Genomic DNA, 16,797 nt, shown 5'->3' with positions numbered 1-16,797 from the left:
ATTCATTTCATATTCAAGTGATTCAGTTCGCTCCATATCCAAGTGATTCTTACCTGATTCACTCATATACGACTGTTACAGGTTTGATTCATTTAATGTTCAAATGATTTCTAGTGATTCATGCTTGATTCACTTCATTTTCAAATGGTTCAAGTTTGATTCACTTTATGTACAAGAGTTTCAGGTCTGATTTATTTCATATTCAAGAGATTTAGGATTTATTTCCAGTGATTTATGTTTGATTCGCTTCATATCCAAGTGATTCATGTCGTATTCGCTCCATATTCAAGTGATTCAGGTTTGATTCGCTTTATATTCAAGTGCTGCAGGTCCAAATCACTTCATATTCACATATTTTAAGTACGAATTACTTCATATTCAAGTGGTTCAGGTTTGATTCATCTAGAATTTTACATTTTTTTCAGGTATGACTTCATATTTGAGCAGGTTAGGGCTGATTCACTTCATTTTCAAGTGATTCATGCTTGCATCACTTAGTGTACGTGTTTCAAGTTTGATTAGTTCAATATCCAAGTGATTGATGTTTGATTTTTGAAGTAAATTTAAGGCATTCAGGTCTCATTCACTTTATATTCAAGTGTTTCAGATTTGATTGATCCTCTGAACAACTTTGCCGAATACCCGAACATTCTATCTCTTGTGAATCACAAGATACAACTAGTTTAAAATGCTCAATTTTGCATGCTCACTACCGCCACCTAGCGGCAAAATCGCGAACCAAACTGTTTGCCTTCCGGATGTCCTTGATCCCCTGAACAACTTTGCTGAAGATCGCTTCTTTGGAAGACGTAAGGATCTCGAAATATAGCAATGTAAATTTACCTATTTTGAGGTGTTGCTAAACTTTTCAGAGTTATTCAATATTCAGCTGAGTGTTGCAATACTTATTTTAGTGAGTCCGTATTTATGACGGGTAATGTATCTAATTTCCAGACCACTTTTCCTACTGTCCACTGTTCAAGGTAACGAATGCACTTGAAGCGAAATCACTCAAAAGAACGGAAATGCGATGATGAGGCAACACATCAACGAAGTTAGCCCGGTGGCGTGTGGTGAAAAGGAAGATTTTCACAGCACGTTGCACCTGCTAGCTCGGGGATCGCGTGTCGTCGTAATGTTGTTCTCGGTGCAAGTTTCTGCTCCTTGCACCAGCCATCCATGCCACGATGTGGCATGGCCAACTAGATGGAGCAACGCAACCCGAGTAAAATTGATTGAGATTTTCCAGCTTTGAGATTATCAAAAGCCATAGTTCAAGCTTTATCAAGTTGAAGATTCCTTATTAAGGTCGTAAGTAACTCATTTAACAACTGATGTTCTGTAAGAAGTGCTACCTTTTCACGAAAATGTTCCATAACTTTCTAATTCAATTATTGATCGGTCCACAATCACAGCGACCCAAGTTTCCCAACTTTGTAATCGTCATTTGATACCTTTTCCTGCACGGGACAACCATCCCCATCGACTGTGGTACGGTGGCTAATTCGCTTGAAGCGCGACACCGATCCAACCAACCACCTCTTTTCTGGTTCGGTCCAAAAGCGAAAACCCACACCCGTGGGAAAGGTGTGCTGAAACAACAGCAGCAACAAAGCAACAAATCCTTAATCCCATTTCGCCCCCGCTCCCCCGTTTTCGACTTTTTAAAAACAGCTCTCCAGGGCCCAGGTTGAGTGAGCTTTACACGTCTATTTTCATGCTAGTTTTCTTCTTCCAGTGGCTCTTGACGGGGCTGAATGTTCGCAGTAGTTTAACCTTTCCGCTGTTTAGGAATAGGATAATTACTACCGTTGGAAATAGGTATATTCTTCGCAATCTGGATGCAGTTTTAAGAGTGCGAAAGCTAAGCCGCAAATAGGCGCTAAAGGATTTTGCTGGCGCAGTGAAAAACCATAAGAAACGTAAACGACATTGCTGAAGATGTTGAACTTACGCTTTTGTGATAGCGAAAGGCTCCGAAATTGGAACGATCTAACCCGGTGACCCAGGTTTTGAACCGCAATGAACATAACATCGTAGTGCATGCTAAAATTTCTCGAAAGTGAGTAAGTTTTATTAGGAAATCTTCATGGAGGTGCAAATCGAAAGATTTGAGACGTCAGAGCAGAATCTTTCTAAAGACTTTAGTTTCATCACAGTGGTCAAGCAATTCAAATCTATAAGATTTCATTACAATTCGCGATACAGTTTATTCTCCATAACTCGATATTGAAGGAATCATCGATTTAGGGAGATATCGAGTTATAGAACACAAAACCAGTGCAACTGCGATCCAAGGGGCCATCGAGGTAGTAATGGAAACCAACTTTTACTAAAGTTCTCTAACTCGATATCGAGATACTTTACGCTTAAAGTCAAAGTAACTCTGCGTTACTTAATGCGTAAGTAACGCTGTGTTTCAGCTTTTGAAGTTAAATATATCCAATTCAGATAAACAGCATCTTCTTATAAGTCAAATGTTGAAAAAGCTTTAAAACAACTATTGCCGGCCACATACAGAAGCATCACCTCCAGCAAACATTTATCCAAAAAATAATCTTTTTGGACTAAATTTTCCCAGCAAGAAAAGTGCAACCACCTTCCAGGTGAAACTTCCGCAACCGTTCCTCCAGAAAGCATATCGTTGCGTTTTTGTTCGCCTTTCGCGTCACACTTTCATGTCATCATGTCGGTGGTTTCAATTCCAGAAGGCAGTGTAGTGGTGGAGGCAAACGACTTAGCTGCTGCGGTTGAAACTGCTACCGGGAAACGGACGTTTTATTTCTTTCGCCACATCCACATCCACTTCTGACTTTTGTGGTGCTTGACGGGAAAACGTGTGATGGTGGCGTCTAGAAAACTACATGCCAGGGGTACCTACACATGCCATCAAGCGATCCATTTTACCCCATCCTAAGCGTGGTGGACCGCAAAATGAGTGATGTGCGGAAAAATTGAATGGATTTCTGGAAACAATTTATGACCAATTAGTAAAGTTTACGTTTCTTTTGATTGATTCGAGTGGCAGGGAAAAAATGACATGTTGTTTTTGCTGTTTAGAGATGGCGTCAAAGGTTGGAATGATTTGAAGCGTTTTGCTCGAGAGCCGTGTCGAATAAATGGACAGGTGCTCTAAATTGGTCTTCAAAATTGATTATCTTCTAGAGACCAAAAATTTCGGTATTCCATAGACTAAGATATTAGTGTTCCAAGGACCATCCAAGCAATTCGTCTTCTAAAGACCAAGCAATTGATCTTCTTAAAACCATGCCATTGGTCTTTCAAAGATCTAGAAAATGATCTATCAATAATCAAGAAATTAGACCTACAAAGAACAACAAATTGATCTTCAAAAAAATTGGTCTTCCAAAGACCAAGCAAACAATGGGAATTCCAAATCCGAATAAATTAGTCTTCGAAAGACTGAATTTCCACAGATCAAGACATTGGCATTCCACAAACAAACGAATTGATGTTCTAGAAACCAAGAAATTGGTCTTCCAAACACGAAGAATCAAGATTTTTTTCTTTCAAAGATATAAATTGGTATTTCAAAGAATTGAACTTCAAAATACTAAAAAATAGATCTTCCAAAGACTAGATAATACGTCTGCTAAATAATAAGAAATTAGTCTATCAAAGATTAAGCAACTGGTCTTCCGAAAATCATAAAGCTGTTCTTCTAAAGGCCAAGACATTAGTATTCCAAGGACCAAGTATTTTAACAAACAACAGCACTTTCCAAAAAACTTTATGTATTCAGATCTAAAAGTCTTTGTTTTTATTTTAAGTGATCTCTTTATGGTAATTAGCATTGACGGAACTCAATAATTAATTAATTCACGATCTTTGATATTGAGTGTAGTGTCCGGAGTGAGAAACCGGAGCAAGCAAATCTAAGGCTGGGTCAGCCGAATTGCACCATGAGCGATTCCAGCACAACCTTATCGCTCGAAACACTCTAGGACAGGACGTGACAGCTCAACTAAGATTGCCCTGTTGTTTTTCAGTGTTACCAGTATCCTTTTTATGCAAATCTTATGAACAAATTCAAATATCAAGGCTCAAAATTTAATTGTTTCTTGCCCGCTTTATTCATTTAGTGCAATAGCGGATACTATATTTTCAAGAAATCAGGTTGAAAATTAAAACCGGTGATATTTTTAGAGATAATTGACACAATTTACACTATTTTGGTCTCAATTAGGTATTTTATATTTATTTTAGCATTGTAGGAACACATGCTTTGAACTTCACATGGAATATAAATAGATTTGAAACGAAAAGATTTCACGAAACATTTCCAAACTTTTGATGAAAACTCTAGTTTATGAACTGGCAACACGGTCGAGCTAGCAACAAAGTGCCCTGTTGCAATCCAACTCAACGATGTGAAAGTAGGCCTTTGCCAAAACGACCAATGAGAAGTGGTCTTTTTTGACAGGCAATTGGTTTCATTTTTGTACTTTGACCTGTCACGTCTTGTCTTAGGAAACACTTTATAAGACTGAAGTGTCATTGATATGATCCCGTTCTTTTAGTTTTTCATTGTTACTTGAAATATATGCCCTGCTGCTTATTTGATATCATCTATAGTACCCCTCTCAATCCCTACATTCTCCTCCTGATCTACTGTTATAATTGTATGATTGGTTCTTCGATTATCTTTCAATGAAAAAATAAATTCATATAATCTTTCATTAATTCCATGTTCCATACCAATGACACTTGAGTTCTTTCATACTAAAGATATTAGTATATTCCAAAAATGTGAGAACATTTTGTTTCTACACTATCATCATCCTAGTCATCATTCTTCATTCTTCATTCCTCACTCCTTGTTTCCCATTCATTATTTCTCACTCCTCATTTCTTACTCATCCATCATTCCTCATTCCAGACTTCTCATTTCTCACTTATCATTCCTCACTTTTCACTTCTCAATCCTCATTTCTCATTTCCCATTCCTTACCAGAGAATGGCAGAAAACTCGGAGCGGTGCAAAATATGCATGTGCTGCACCCGACTTTTGCGTGCGTCTCCTGTTTTTGTTGAGTGACACAAAAGAAGGTGCGAGTATTGCCGCAACTGTGTGAGAGACAAAAAATAGCTCCAGCTCTACTCTTTAAAACTCTTGGAGTAAAGCACAATGTGCTTCGTTTGGTGCTTTTCATTGGAAACATAATTGAGAACGAATGTGTCTGATGGCGGTGTCGAATTATTTTTTGCTTGCTCTACACTTCAAAATCATTTTAGGGTTTATTCACAAATTTCATAACACCGAAAATGGCCATTTTTGACACCCACCCACCCCCTCGTAACGCATTTTGTATGAATATTTTTCAAATTGTGTATGAGCTGTAACATCTTAAGGACGTTTCAAACGCACACCGCAATAACATATGTCGAATTCGCTTTTTAACCTAGGTTGAAACAAGCGCAACCCGTTCAGTTTCAACCCCAACCCGATTGATGTTCGACCGAATGTGACCAGATGTGTCCCGGAAAAAATCGGGGACGCTTGTTAGCTCCAATGAAACGTTGCCTACATTTGATGTGCAACTTACATTCATATTCAATCTAAGACATGTACTATGTACTAAGTTAATTTTAATAAAAAGTATTGACACAGTACAGTAAAGTTAAAAATTGTTCTATTCCGGATAATCCGGGACGTCTGGTCAATTTAACCGAACTACAATTTGCTTGAAGTTGGTTTGTTTATGTGTTGATCACCGACCCAGTTCCTTAAAACAAAAACGGCAATAAACACAACGATCACACGAAAATATTGTCAGATATATTGAATCTAATCAAAGCAATCGTTTGTTCAGGAAATTGTCAAAACTTCTGGTCAGCACGAAAAGTATGGGGCACTGCACAAAAATCATTCCCTCTCGTTCACTCTTTCATAAAATTAGTAAACAACAAGGCCAGTAAACGTCAAAATCCGATGTAAAATGAAAAAAGTGCAGAGCCCCATACCGAAGTCGTCGAAATTATCGAAGTAGGATAAATAATCCATTAGTTGTGGGCTGGGAGGGATAAACCGATAGAAAATTTATGTACGTCATAGTGAGCCGAGATTCTGCTATCACGAACTGTCACTGTGAGCCCAGATTTTAAAGAATGGACAAACATGAAAAAAGCGCGTAATTGATCAAAACATATTTTTGCATTTCAACAAAGTTGACAACAATCGGTTTAAAATCAATTCCTGTACACCCAAAAGCGATCCCACGATAGCAATCAAATTCCAATTAAAATTAAAACTAAATGCACTTAAAACTATGGCTCTTTTTCCAAGTTTGTCCAGAAAGATCGAAGGTACACAGCAAAAGAAAACTATCGATTTTTCCCAAGCCTGCCTTGATTGTCGTTGGTGAGCGAGGGTTATCTTGCAATTTGGAAAAGTTTAGTTCAATATTTCGTGTGTAGTATCTGTGCCTCCCTCCCAGGTTGTGGGTGTTCCTATAGTTGTGGTTACGCCATTTTAACTGATTTTATTGCATTAACCACAGAATTGCCACTGCCAATCGACGTATTGGCTTGTTGAAACTTTTCTTACTTGTATCAATAGTTGCGGTGAAGTGTTCCTATAGTGGAGGATTCCATAAGAAAACAACGGATACCGCAACTATACACGCAAACTAATTTTGTTGTATAATCTACCGAATCCATGGTAGAATTAAGAACTGCACCAACGATTTCCAACCGACTACAAAAATCTGTTAAGTTTTCTATAATCTGGTAAAAATCACTGAGCAGTGCATTAAATGTGACCATGTTCATAGTAGCATCCACTACAAAGCATTGTATTCCGATCCGTGACACCCATCATAAAACACAGTGTGGTCAAAAGTGCAATACGAATCTTGTCAAATGAACAATGTTTCTTGTCATAAGTACCGCAATTATGGTTAAATAAACAGAATATTTTTTCTTGTGTAGTGATGTTGACTATGTTTTAGTAGCGTTAACAGAATAATGTAGTCGGTTGAAAATCGTTGGCGCAATTCTTAATATTACCATGATTTCAGTAGTTTCTACAATAAAATTTATTTCAGTGTAGGAACGCAAATTAAAAAATATACCGCAACTAAAGGAACAGTGTAGGTACTATTTTTCACTGACTACTTGGCTACTGCGATGAAATCATTTTTCTCATTAAATCAATGGTCGTTCCTTCCCGTTAGAACATTAATATGTTCATTATTTGTGCTTCTTGAATTTCAGCGGTTAAATGAAGATCAATCGTGCTTAGTACCTCCACTATTGGTACATCTACCCCGTGTGTGAGGCGAAATCATGTATGATTTATGAAGTAAACAAACGTTTGTGTGGTTCGTTTGAGAGTGGCGTCCATCCGTACTCCGTCAACAAAGCAAAGTGATGTTATTTGAGAGAGCCTTGACTAATGCTCAGAGAGATTCTCAGCAACGGCACATGGGAGTTTTAGCGTTTTAGCACACAAAAAAGAATGGGTGCAACACAATTCATATTGCACTAGCACGTCTCTTTCAAATTGGACGTGCTGTCTCCCGGCAGCGCGTGCTGTACCGAAAGAGTTTTGAGTCGCACCCTATCCCTGTTCCTTACTCCTCATTCCTCTGTAATCACTCTTCGTTCATCATTCCTTACTCCTTATTTCTCATGTCTCATACCTCATTCCTAATTTCTCACTCCTCATCCCTCATTTTCCTCATTGCTTACCTCACACCAGTGTTGTAAAAAGTCAGCAGAATGATTCCCGATTAGAGCGAAAACGAACAAAAACAAACTCCGCTAACACGAAGCCAATCCGACTATGAGAGCGAATGCAACGAGGAAGAGAGAGGGTGCAACACACGCACACATTCAGTGCCACCGAGTGGTGGTGTCATTTCAATATTCAATTTCACCTAGAGGCACTGACATTGAATAAATTTTACATTATTGGTGTCAGAAAACGGTAACGTGATGCCTCCAGTTGGTGAATCATGATCGCCTTTAAAAAAAAAATTGCACAACATTTGCCATTTGTGGATGTTTTTGTGGGGTAATTTGATGAAAATGTTTTTTTTTTTTTCACGGGAGGAATTGAATTTTCTGACATCGAATATCAGTAGGTGGATGAGAATCAGTGTAGGAAAAGTAATTGAAAAACGCTATGCACGCTCTATCCGATGTGCATGTATTGTCTAAGCAAAATTCACACAAAGAAGGAATCAACAATGACGGATAATACCGAGGATCGGAGTTGTTGACTGAATATTGAAATATGCAGACACTGTTTCTCACTCTCTACTCATCATTCCTTTTTCCTTATTCCCCACTCATCTTTTTTCATTCCTTATCTCTTAGTCTTCACTTCTCACTCCAGATTCTTTATTCTTTACTCCTCACTCGTCATTCTTCACTTCTCACTCCTGGTTCCTCATTCCCCATTCCTTGCTCATCATTCTTTATTTCGACTCCTCACTTCTTACTCCCAACTCACTCTTATTCTTCATTCCTCATTTTACAATGATCACTTTTAACTTGTCAATCCGCACTCCTCATTCCTCACTTCTCGCTTTTTACACATCAATCATCACTCCTCATTCCTCACTCCTCATCCCTCAATCCTCATTCCTTATTTCTTACTCATCACTCCTCATTCATCTTCTTCACTCCTAATTCCTTACCACTCATTTCTCACACTTCATCACTCATTCCTCACACATCCCTCACTCATCATTCCTCATTAGTTTTTTATTTGTTTTGGACATGAGGGAGGATTTGGAAGGAAAACTTCTAAATTTATCATGTAGTCACCGAGGTCAATGACTTTGTGATGAAAGCTTTTCAAATTTTGAAGATCTGTAAAAGAAATTTTAACTCACAGTCCCTGACTCGAACACTCGCACTTGTCTAAAGTGTTTATATATAAAGCGTTGGAGGCATGAACATATTTTAGCTCAAACTGTGTATCATGAAGTATAGTGATTTATGTTTCATTTAAGTGTAGGAAGCAGCTCTCTATTGCTGAATAATTATGGGTCGATGTTCATCTTTTTAACAAATAGAACAAATTCTTTTTTTCTAAAATTTCTAACAATCTTCTGAATTTACGTTTATTAAACTTTTTAAAACAATTAGGGCACATTAAACCCCCCCCCCCCCTCAAACAGTGGAGAATATCAGTATCTTGAAATATTTCATATTCACCACTGACATCGTCATGAGAACTTAACTATCACAACGCCACCACGTTGTTGCTACTTGTGTTGCGATTTAAAATGATCGTTGTTTTTCTTACACAGTTGTGCAATTGGAGTTAAACGTGTGTTATCTGTGCTAGGACTATATGAGGCTTTGAAAATCTGATTACGCATGTAGATATCAAATCCTACACTGAATCAAGTTCTTAGACGATCAAGAAATAATAGATCAATTCAATGTGCAATCGACTTTCGTTCTATGATTCTTTTCAGATGGATATTGATATTGATATTGATATTGATATTGATATTGATATTGATATTGATATTGATATTGATATTGATATTGATATTGATTTGAAGGGCTTCTCTTCTGAGAGTCTAAAGATGATAGAATAGAAGCTTTCAGCGACCTCTAGGAGTAACGCTTAAAAAAAAGTGACAAATTTTGCAATAAGGGTAAAGAATAACCCATGATTTTAAAATGCTCTCAAAAATTCATATTTGATTATATTTTCGGTCTTTTAGCTTTATATGAACGATATGAAACCGGAGGAGGGAACTCTGGACATATTTTGTAAGTATGGCCACTCTGGACACAATGGCCCAGCGCACCTGGAACATGTTTCAGAAGAAACTGGTACTTATCATCATTTATCTTGACCTCAAAAACATAACATTGTTATATCGGAATAACCATATGCCAAATAAGAAAAAAAATGATAATATAACAAATCGGCATCATTCAACAAGTCATCATTAATATTTTGAGACTAGTTAAAATATAGCTCCAAGAACTCCTTCAGGAAAACCCCTAGAGAATCCATCAAGAGTTCCCCCTGAAGTATCTCCAGTGCTCTCACCAGCCATTTCTCCATACACTCTTCAAGAATTCCTTTGAAGATTTCTCTGGGGATTTTATCAGCAATTCCTCCAAGATAATCGCTACCGTAATCCCACAGCGATTTTTCCAGGAATTCCACTAGGGATTTCATCGGGGATTCCTCCGAGAATTTTTCAAGGATTTCCTTCAAGGAGAACTTTTAATCGGTACTAGATTTTTTAGACCAGTTTCGATAGGGCTCCAGGAATACCTATAGCAATTCCTCCAGGTATTCTGTCAGGTGTTTCCCTAGGAATTCCTTCAAATATTATTCCAGGAATTTTTATCAGGAAAATCTTTAAGAGGATCCTTCTAGAGATTTTGCGAGGAGTTTCTCCAGGGATTCCTCTATAGGTTCCTCCAGTATATTCTTCACTGAGATTCCTCCAGGAATATCTCCAAGGATTTTTCAGGTAACTTTCAAGCAATTTTTCTATGGTTTGATCCAGGGTTTCCTTCAGAGATTTCTTAAAGAATTCTTCAAACGTTTTCTCCTTATATTCCTATAGTGCAGGCCTGCCCAACCTTTTTGGATCTTTTTCTACATAAATTGATGGTGCGTTCGCAAGAATAGACCGATATGAACCAAATTAGTCTCAAATGAAAGCTTGGTAGTATATCTGTCTAATCCATGCTGAAAATTTTAAATTTGTATCAACCTCTTTGCTACCAACGCAATTAAGTCCAAAAAATGATCCGGCCCGCGGGCCAGACTGATTTTTACCTTTGCTTGCATCGCTAGTCAAGTGATTGACATAAATTTACAATTTTTAGCATGGATTAGTATCTGTCTACAACCAAGCTTTCATTTGAAACTAATTTTGTTCATATCGGTCTATTCTTGCGAACGTACCATCAATTTATGTCGAAAAAGAGCCAAAAAGGTTGGGCAGGCCTGCTATAGTGCTTCTTACAGAAATCTTACTAGAGACTCCTCCAAGGATTCCTCAAAGAACATCGCTACAAAAGTTCTTATCTTTGTCCAAGAATTCATCCAGGGATCTTGAATAATTACTCCAGCGATTTCTGCAGAAATTTCTCCAAGCGGTAGACCTTTTGAGATTCCTCCAGGAATTATTCCGGAAATTTTTCAGGGATTCTACCAAGAATTTTTATAGAGCTTTCGACAGGAATTCTTTCAGGGATTCTACAAGAAATTAATTGCAGATTTTCCTTCAAGAAATCTCCCAACGATATCTCCAAAAAAAAGCACCTGGATAAATTCCTGGAGGAAACGCTGGAGAAATTCTTAGAGCCATCCCTGGAAGAACCTCTGGAAAAAAAAAATCACGAATCAATCTTTAGAGTAATCCCTATGGATCCCTCTCCTGTAGAAAAAAAGTAGAAATCTCTTTGGTATCACATGAAGGAACCCCTAGAGTAATCTCTTGAGGAATCCTTTCATAATCCTTGGAAGATTCTATGCAAAATCATTAAAAAAAAATCTTGCAAAAGTCTCTGGATGAATACCCGAGAAAATGTCTGATGGATTACCTGGGTGAATTGCTGAATGAATTAATGAAAAGTTACTTAATTGATGAAGACATCTATGAAGGATAACCTGGGAAAATTGCTGAAGGAAACCCTGGGGACATCTAAGAAATCTTTGGAGAAATGCCTGGAGTAATCCTTGGATGATCACTGGAAGGTTATGCGGGAAGAATCCCGGAAGAAAGCCCTGCAGAGATATTTCTGGAGAAAACAGCGGATAACCCTGGTTGAAATCCATAGAGACACTTTTCGAGAAATATCTGGAGGAATCCATGAGGGGATTTTCCAATAGAATTTTAGGTTGAAATTTTTGTAATGTAATCCTTTGAGAAATTCTTTGAATATTTTCTGATAAATTCTTGTAGGATGACTCCCGGAATTTTTAGAAGGCCAAAACGGATCTCTGAAGAAATTTCCAAATTTTTTTCAGAAGGTGGTCACGAAGGAATCTCTTAAAAATTCGTGAAGGGCAGAATTCCTGGAAGAATCCCCCCCCCCCCCTCTGAAGAGACCCCCGGGAGAAATCCATGGGGCCCTGAGGAAATTTCTGCTTGTATCCTTGGAGGAATCTATGGATGAATTTCTCATGCAATATCTGTGATATTTCTACGCAAGTAGATACCTTCAACCTAAAAGGGCCCTTAGATGATCTGGAACAGCCGAAGAATTCAATGTACAATCAATCAACTATCTATGCTTATTTAATCCTCTAATACCCAACCCCGCCTTTAGACGGGGTTCAATTGGATTTTTTTTATATATTTTCGAAGCTTGTTAATCAAAATGATTTTATTTTTGGCTTAAGCCTTGGCTCATAACAAGCACAAAAGGAATGTTTTTTATGGCTTTTGAAACATTTTTGTATTTTTGAAGAATGTTTTAAAAATTGTATTTTTTGTAACCTTTAAATGCCTGGGACTCATATAACGTGTAATACAAAAAAATCATTCCTTTTTCATTTATCTACAATCAACCTATCACAGAAGAAGAGCCTAGTGGTATTAAAATAATTTCAAACCTGTTTTTTTCCGTTAGTTACACGGAAAATAGAATATGCTCCAGAAAAAAAAAATTAAAAATCAAAAATATTTTCAAAAGTATTTTAAGAATTTAATTTTTATTATTGCCAAAAATCAACAATTAGAAGAGGCTTCGAAAAAAAAGTGAGAAAGGATAGGGATGTTCAACAATAAAAAAATATAAAAATCATAGATTAAAATATAAAAATTGTCGAATAAGAATAAATTATTGCCCAAAACGTGTTTAGAACGATTTTAAATAACGAAAAATGATATTTAGATCGAAAATAAAAATTTGGATATTAGAGAGTTACGATCTGAATTACCGAAAGATTGTCTAACGAATGTAAGTGCTCTGAAACCAGTTCAAAATTACGCTCCAGAGTCTATTTTGCAGTGGCTTAGAGTTCTGATCAAAACTAGCTTCGAATTCTGTAGTTAGAGAGTTCATATAGTGAGGGCTAAACCAGCTCAAGATTATAAAGTTAAAGTAAGCTCAGAACTTTGAGCCAAATTGCCTGGTTTGTGAGCTAAACAAATTTGATAGTCCAAATCTGTAGCACGATTTTCTTGCAGATGTTTCGATCATGGAGCACACGATCTGAAACGAAATTTCTGATAATGATACGAGAATCTGTTTGATAGGGCTCGGAATCATATTGGATTGTCACACGACTCAAACCGCTTTGAAGTAATCAATAAATTATCTCGTCTGGATTTTCCAAGTTCTCAAAGTCAAGAAATTGGTCTCCAGAATAATAAGGAACTGTTCTTCCAAAGATCATGCCTCCTATAGACCAAGGGCCTTCCTTAGCCTAGTGGTTAGAGTCCGCCGCTACAAAACAAAGCCATGCTGAAGGTGTCTGGATTCGATCCCTGACTTCTTCAGGCAACTTTGGGAAAAAAAGTTCTCGATTAATAGCTGTTGTGGGAATGCTGTTTCTCCAAATCTTGATAGCAAACACGGAAAGTGCTGACACAGCTTCAAGCTATAATTTAATTCATTTTTAAACATTGATTTTACAGTGTTCTATTCATACCTACAATTTTGGTGATCAACTCGGTAGACAAGGATCGTTTCACGACCACCCTAGGTGCAGCAAATCAGCAATACGGTACAATCCTATACAATATATGGTTATGAATCTTTTAACATACTCGAATTCAATCTTTTACTTACTTTATCTTTTACTTTTTATGAACAAACCAAAGAATAGCCTGTGATTTAGTTTTTAAGTTTTAGCCAGCTATAACGTAATATAATTTAAGAAAACATTAGTTAGTGTTTCGACAATGAGATTTGCTCTCTAATCTGCATATTTCCATCTACTCACTATCTGTTCGCCCTACGAATTAATTCACGAATCAGGCACAGACTGCTAATTTTATGCTTCAATTTCGCCACAGAATCAATAAAAAAAATGCTTTTTAATAAACTTGCAAAATTTTGGGTTTCGATAATGCTGAGTGTTTTACAATCCAAATTGCCTTATCATTGTCTAGCTCGTTGACGTTTGTATGTCCAGTATAGGTAGCTGTTCGACGTTCGGTACGCTTCAACACTGGTATACGCTACTGCAACGAGGGGTATCGTCGCAACAGCTGTGGAAGTACTCATTGAGTTGAGAAGCTGTCTCAGTGAGTACGAAATGCCAAGAAGTAGAAGACCAAGAAACTTGTTATCTAAATGTCATGAACTTAGTCCAAAAATCAAGTAATTGTTCTTTTTAAGGTGAATTTTCAAGGGCACAAGACTGGAGAATCTGACAACAGTTCGCATTAAAAATCAATCAAATTGCTTGCTTGCTGGTGGTGACCAATGGGATAAATTTTCTACGCGGAGCGCTGTTTGGTTCTCAAATCTTGTGCTCTTGAAAATTTGAGTTGTGGCTTCGTTCTATAATCACCTTAAGATCAAGTAATAGGTCCTGTAAAGATCAAACCAATGGGCTACATAAATGGTAGAAATTGGTCTTCCATTGACCAACAAAGCGGTCTACCAAAGATCAAGAACTTGATCGTTGATAGAAATAGAAATTGATCTTTCAAAGACAATGAGGTTGGTGTTTCATTGGCGAAGAAATTGATCTTCCGAAGACCAACAAATTGGTATTTCTAAAGTCAAACAATTAGTCTTCCAAAGATAAAAAAAAATGATCTTCCGAATACCGTGAAAGTGGTCTACAAAGACCTAGATATTATTCTTCCAAATCAGTCTTTGCGAGTTCATGAATTTAACCTTAAAGTTTGTTTCAGAAAAACCATGAAATTGTTATTTGAAAAACATAAAGTTACTCTTCCAACGATCATAAATTGAAAAAAATGTGATTGTGAATGTGAACCATTTCCATCGCACCACTCGAACCAAAACTGTCGCAGTAGGCTTCGGTTTCCGTTTCGCGGAAACGCACTGCCTACTGATGCCCTGTGGCCCCATAGGAAGAAAAATGATTGTGCTTTTGGGTGTTTTGTTCCGGCTGAATATGGTAAATAAACGATGACGACGACTCCTCGTCCATCCCTCCAAAGGAATCGCAAAAAAGACGGAAAATCTGCTCCGTTTCGATGGGATTAAACCTAACAACGGCGAAATGGTGACGGACTTCGGCGACAACAATATGCCAACAGTGGATGTGCCACTGGATGTGGTTTTTGGGATCATGGATTTTAATGAGCTTTCCGAACTTGGGGATGAACTTTCCTTTGCCCAAGAAGTGACACTGCTCCACGCGTGTCCGCATTATTAATGTGCGTGTTTCCGGTGAAGTTTTGGGCGTCAGAAGGGGTCGTCTTTTGGGTGTTTTGTATCAATTTGGGTTACTTGTGTGAAAACGATTCCGAAATTAGTCAACTCGTTGAACCCCCATCGAGGGAGATTAATCGACGTGGTAGGCGTGGGCCGCCATCTAGAGTGCCATGACCCGCCAGGAAGTGTCAAATTTGTACAGATGATCGAATCGAAACAGGCAACTGGCTCATTACGCTAAATGAACGTCAAATTACATCGTTTTGTAGGATATTTGGAAGAGGATTTCAACGCCTACGCCTTCTGAACCTATTACGAGGTCTTCCCGCGGTTTTCAAGTTATGACACCACTACTGCCAACAATGAGCGCAACAAAAGCCCGCGGCTTTTGTTTAGCGGTAATTGCTACTCATTCAAAAACGGCTTATGTTTTATTGTTTGTATCAATTACACGAACAAACACAACCCCACTTCCCACGTCAAATTGTGCGGGGGGACGCCTATGAATATGGATTATGAAAGGGAACAAATATGTAAATGCGATGAACGATGCTCGCCGTAACAATGCAACCGACAGCTGATTGATTTACATTGTTGACGATAAATCGTTTGACAGGTGGCGACTGTGGAGTGGACCGGTTGCTTCGATTGGAAGAGGTACAATCCAGGGCGCGCACTTCGATGGGTTGCTTGGTGATGCAGATAGAGATCGAAGTAAGCGCAGAGGCTAGCTGACGCGAGCTTTTGTAATTATTGTTTGTTCAATCAATAAAATGAACTTTGGTGGACACAATTCAGAAGAAGAAATCGTGTAGGGTTTATCGCGCACCATTTCTCAGAATCAGGGAATGCTTCATCCAGAAGCTAAGAGAATTTCTTCATAAAATGGGAAATCCTTGTTAGAAGCTGGGAGAGCTGCTCTCAGAAGCTGGAAAAGCTTATCTCAAAAGCTGGAAAAGCTTTGTTCAGAAGCTGGAAAACTTCTCCCAGAAGCTGGAAAAGCTTCTCCCAGAAGCTGGAAAAGCTTCTCTCAGAAGCTGGAAAAGCTTATCTCAGAAGCTGGAAAAGCTTCTCTCAGAAGCTGGAAAAGCTTCTCTTAGAAGCTGGAAAAGCTTATCTCAGAAGCTGGAAGATCTTCTCTCATAAGCTAAAAAAGCTTATCTCAGAAGCTGGAAAAGCTTTGCTCAGAAGCTGGAAAAGCTTTGCTCAGAAGCTGGAAAAGCTTCTCCCAGAAGCTGGAAAAGCATCTCCCGGAAGCTGGAATAGCTTCACCCAGAAGCTGGAAAAGTTTCTTTCAGATATTGGAAAAGCTTCTTTCAGAAGCTGAAAGAACTTCTCTCAGAAGCTGGAAAAGTTTCTCTCAGAAGCTGGAAAAGCTTATCTCAGAAGCTGGAAGAGCTTCTCTCAGAAGCTGAAAAAGCTTATCTCAGAAGCTGGAAACTGAAAAAGCTGTAGCTGAAAAAGCTTCTCCCAGAA

General features: G+C 38.0%; 1 protein-coding gene and 1 long non-coding RNA gene across 4 annotated transcripts in view; one reads left to right on the top strand and one right to left on the bottom strand.

Moving 5' to 3' along the window:
* The window catches only part of LOC5574316 (protein unc-13 homolog B), a 335,112-nt gene that overhangs the window by 181,176 nt on the left and 137,139 nt on the right, over positions 1 to 16,797 (top strand). The window lies entirely within an intron of this gene.
* On the bottom strand, positions 13,547 to 14,180 carry LOC110674738. The gene is made up of 2 exons (XR_002499150.1): positions 13,910 to 14,180; positions 13,547 to 13,822 (listed from the first exon to the last, which is right to left on the bottom strand). It is a non-coding gene; the product is annotated as an uncharacterized LOC110674738 (long non-coding RNA).

Source organism: Aedes aegypti, chromosome 1 (genome assembly GCF_002204515.2).
Source record: "Aedes aegypti strain LVP_AGWG chromosome 1, AaegL5.0 Primary Assembly, whole genome shotgun sequence".
Classification (NCBI taxonomy): Eukaryota; Metazoa; Arthropoda; class Insecta; order Diptera; family Culicidae; genus Aedes; species Aedes aegypti.
This window is presented reverse-complemented; position numbering and strand designations above follow the sequence as displayed.